The sequence below is a fragment of the Phocoena phocoena genome, chromosome 16, assembly GCF_963924675.1.
Source record: "Phocoena phocoena chromosome 16, mPhoPho1.1, whole genome shotgun sequence".
NCBI classification, from domain to species: Eukaryota; Metazoa; Chordata; class Mammalia; order Artiodactyla; family Phocoenidae; genus Phocoena; species Phocoena phocoena.
This window is the reverse complement of record NC_089234.1, coordinates 69,038,762-69,043,559: the sequence shown is the minus strand read 5'-3', so window position 1 is coordinate 69,043,559 and position 4,798 is coordinate 69,038,762. Positions and strand designations below refer to the sequence as shown.

At 37.1% G+C, this 4,798-nt stretch overlaps 1 non-coding gene across 1 annotated transcript; it reads left to right on the top strand.

The window, feature by feature from the left end:
* Nucleotides 1-3,161: 3,161 nt before the first annotated feature.
* On the top strand, nucleotides 3,162-3,268 carry LOC136136751 (U6 spliceosomal RNA). Its single transcript, XR_010656686.1, has one exon. It is a non-coding gene; the product is annotated as a U6 spliceosomal RNA (small nuclear RNA).
* The last annotated feature ends 1,530 nt before the right edge of the window (nucleotides 3,269-4,798 follow it).

Below are 4,798 nucleotides of genomic sequence, written 5' to 3'. Positions count from 1 at the left end.
AGACACAAGCCATCATAAAACACATTTCATGTCCATACAGGCACCTGGATTAACCAGAATTTAACAAACGGAAATCTCAGTGAACCAGAATTTTTTACAAGTCCCTTTTGGAAGCAAGAGGCAAATTACAGAAAGAATTTTTTAAAAATGCAAGCAGTCTTATTCCAAACTTTTAGCAAAATGAAGCTCCACCTTCTAAGATGGTTAGCCCGTCTCCAGCCATTTCCACATCTGGAGTTCTGTGCAGTGGTTAATTCTCAAGCCCAAGGCCAAAGAAGATGTCAGGCACTGGAAAAAAACTCAACCTGTGCCCCCTGCTCTGAATTGTGAGGCAAGGAATGGGAATGTAAAGTCCTGTTAATAGTAGTGAAATAAACATATTTTTGTTCATTTTTAACCTTACCCTCAATTAATTTGGGAGCTTCCAAAATAAGGCTGTTTCCCTGAGTATTCTGATTAATCAAGATTTCAGTGTTTGGGCTGCTTCAAGGACTCATTCTGTCAGACTTCAGTTGTCATTCCGACAGACTGTTTTCTAGTTTGTTTCATGCAGGTTTTTGTTTCCCTGGATGCATGTTTATTCTTATTTTGATGCACCTCTGTTCTCTTCTTTGGCTGAGTATTCTGCACCCTAAGACCAAGCTGCCAGCCTCTATCTTAATAGCTGCTTCTACTGATATGGTTGGGGAGGATAGTAAAACACTTTTGATCGGCACCCATCACCAGTTCAGGGTCTGAATGGTTGGATGCCAGTGGATTGCACATTTAGTGCATTGTGAGCCATCCCGGAGACACCACAGATGTTACTCAGCCCTTTCCTAAGACCTGCTTCCCGGGGGGTGTCAGCATCCTCTCTGTTAGCTGTAGGCATGACTTTCTCCTTGCTGGCCTAACTTTTTCCACCTCCTGCTGCTTCTGTGCCCTTTTATGACTAAAATACATGTTCTTACCTTTCAACCAAGTATCTGATGTATTTGTTGTATACGGCCTTCTAAAGTAATTTCTGAAATAAACATTGCATGTGGGATCCAGAATCTGAGATTGTCCTCCCCACCCTGCCTCCCTAAAATGGCCTTGGTTTCCATAAAGAACCATCTGTTACGAACCTCCTGCTTTACAATTTTCTTCAAGAATGAATTTCCGTGTTACTTTTTTTTTTTTTTTAAATTAGCAATATCATCAGGTCTCCTGCAGAGTTTACAAGTGCTGACATTCTTTTGGAAATAAGAACAATTATGTCCACAAATATATACATTTATTTGTATAAATGTACAGCACATAACACATACAAAATATATATGTCAAGTATATTAATAATTTATTTTTCAATACTCATGAAAAAGGTGTGTGTTTGTGGTGGGTGGTTTTTAAACTATGTATTTTCATGTAAATTGAATTCTCTTATTTTAAAAATTAAAGCTGTAACCTAATTAACATTAGTAGAATTATGATTGTTATTGCAATAAGCATCAGATTAGCAATGCATTAAAAATAGGTAACAAAGCAATTACTTAAAATGCCAGTAAATTGAAAAGTGTAACTTATACAAATGCTTTGAACCTATCGTAGTGAAAATGTTAATTTTTGAATCTTCACCTTGACTCTTGGCTCATGGGGGTGGGCTTTTCACGTGGCATATAGGCAACTATTAAGTGGGAAAATACATTGCTGTGAATATCACTGTTTAGGCTAACACTAAAAACCGTAACGTTATAATAATTATTTATTTGGAGAATTAATCTCCTTCAAGGTTATTTATTATTGATGTTTATACCATGATTGCACTTTAGCCTTTTACATACTAAAAACTTGACTTGTTTGTTGTATTGCATGCTCTTTGTCCCATAATGTGTGTGTGCAATGACAACAGTTTGCTTTTAAAGGTGATAGAAGCCAGATTTTTTCCCCATTTAATTTAATGTAACTTACATTTTCAATTTTCATTTAATATGCCTAGAGGGCATGACAGCTCTCTTTGACAGTGGTACCCAGTGACCTTAAGAAAGCACCATAATGTCATATCTACTCTATGTACATTACACAAGAGAAATGACTTTAAGGTTTATTATATTAAAAAAATTTTTTTAAGTTCTAACTAAATTCTGACTCTTACATAAGGAGATGCATTATGTATATTGTGCTTCCTTAGAGACCATAAATTTGCTTTTGAGACATGGGAGCCACCTCATTCTAAGGGATATCCCATTTACATGCCTTGGCCTGAGTCTTGTGCCATGTCCAACTTGGGTCTTATTTTTAAATATTTTCTGTTTCTTAATAGGCAGTCAACCTTAGAATTGCTTTTTTGAAGAAATCACCAAAGTTTCTGGGAAAACATGTTCAAGTTTAAACTGAAGAATGGATCTAATTTTATCATTTGCTTTGTAAGGAAGAAATCTTTATTTCAAACCTTCTTTCATTCTCTTTTCCCAAACTAGGTTACAGATTCTTAAATGCAAAGTTCAGATAACTTAGACACTGTTTTCCGGTATTCTTCAGGGTCATTCTGTTGTATGGAAGTAGGAATGTTCTGTTCCCAGATTAAAAAAAAAAGTTTTTAGATTATGAAATAAAGCTATATTTATGACTAATATGTTGGTATGTTTTGTCTAGTCGAAGTGTTTCCAGGGAACCAAGTGTGCTTGTCTATTAACAGTGAACAAAATAGTTCTTCATGAATAAGTTGTTCATTATACATATAAACACTATGATCTTGTACCTATAAATTTTCTTGAGAACTTAGCTTGATCTTTTTTGTTTATCATAATACTTCTATCTAAAGGTTCTTTTTACATATGTTCACACTCAGAAGTCCTCATTAAAAGCTCATTTGGCACTTTTCTCCCATCTTCCTCCACAACCATAAGTAATTTTCCTACCCTGTATTTTTAAACTTATCAACTTTTAGCAAAAACCATGAACAGATTTCACAGTGTATATCCCAGACTATATGTGCTATACATTCTAGTCATTACAAGGCTCAGAAAGTGATCAGGATACTTAACAGAATTATATCATTGGTAGAATTACTCAGCCATTGGTCTTTTAAGAACCACGGAATTAGGAAAATTTATGGGATTCCATTTGTTCAGAAGCTGTTGGAGTTGTTAGGGAGATGACCTCAGTCTGTTCTTATGCCTACTCCTGTTAAAGTTAATGGGGTGCTCGCTTCGGCAGCACATATACTAAAATTGGAACGATACAGAGAAGATTAGCGTGGCCCCTGTGCAAGGATGACATGCAAATTTGTGAAGCGTTCCATATTTAAAAAAAAAAAAAAGGTTAATGGGTTCACCAGGTCATATTGTTCTTGAGAAATAACTGTGGCATTCTTGATTATCTCTGGGCATTAGAAAACATAAATAAATCCCCATATCTCAATTCTGTTCAACCTGGATCCTTGAAAAATGAATTCCAGAGATGGCATGCATGCATGACCTAAACACAATCCCTGGAAACATTTCAAATATTTAAAAGATGGCGGACTTCAGAAATTGGATTCCTTTTGGTGAATTAAGGTGGTGAATTTTTTTCTTTTTTTCTTCTTTTTCTTTTTTTGTCCATGTTTGGTATCAGTAAAATGCACAAATCTGAAATTTTCATTTAAGAAAGAGATCTTCAACCTGCCCTATGATACATTTACTCTGGGTTTGCAGCCATTATTCCAAACCAGAAATGAGTTTTTTCCACTCAAAGAACCTCACACATAGGCAGGCCCGGCTCTCCTGTCTGCCCTGTAATAGGGACGTTGGTAAATAACTTTTGTATATATCTGGGATGGTGAATGAAAGCTTTGGTACTCATGTCCTGTGAGAAGAGGAGACACAGCTGCTTTCCTTGAAAATCTGAAGTGCTGTCACAGGCAAGAATACTTATTTTTTATGGCTGCAAAAGACATTACTAAGACAGTGAGTGAAATTTCTAAAGAAGCAGATGGTAAGTTATTAAAGGAAAAATGTCTAAGTGCAACACAGAGTAGGTCACCTTGTTGAAAACTGAGGATCCTTCGAAGAACACTTGTAGCCCTGGGATTCTGTCCTGTGTGATACTGCATTATTGTAAATGTTGGCTGCATAAAACAGCGTTGATGTGACAAATTGATTTTGGAGATTTTTCCCATTGACTTGGACTTTATACACGTATCCACAGTTATCCTCATAAAATGCATTTGAGGTAGGTAGGGACAAGGAGGTATCACTTTCTTCTCTTAACAGATGCAGAAACAGCAGCCGGGGAGATGAGAGAGATCCATGTGGGCAGTGTTACCTCAGTCAGAACCAGGTGCTTCCCAGGAAGCATCACACCTCACTGAAATGTAGCTTTAGTGTTTAAAGAGAAGGTACATTTTTTTTTACAACGTGGCTCCTCAATGCAAGCCAACCACTTCATCTGGCGTTCAGTTGCGTCAACAGCAATTGTTTCCAACACTGGGGGAGAAATTGGCAATGCTGGACTTACTAAGAGGTGGTGTGGTGTGTCAGGTTGCAGGACTGCGCCTTCCTCAGGCACTTTCTTCCTCACACATTTTTCAGATAATTTTGATGATACTTAACTTTTGCCATTCTTATAACAATACTTATGACTTCACCGTATTTTACAATGAAGGTGGGGCTTATGGTGGTTTGAAAGAGTTGTCCAGGGGCCACGAGCTCCTTCATGACACAGCCAGAGCAAGAATCAGAATATTGTCTCCATGAGTCTTGGCCAGGGCTCTTTCAAAACGTTGTGCCTCTTCCTTGACAAGAGTCCCAGATAATGGTCCTACATGCATGCATTTGTTGATTATACAATGGCTCTC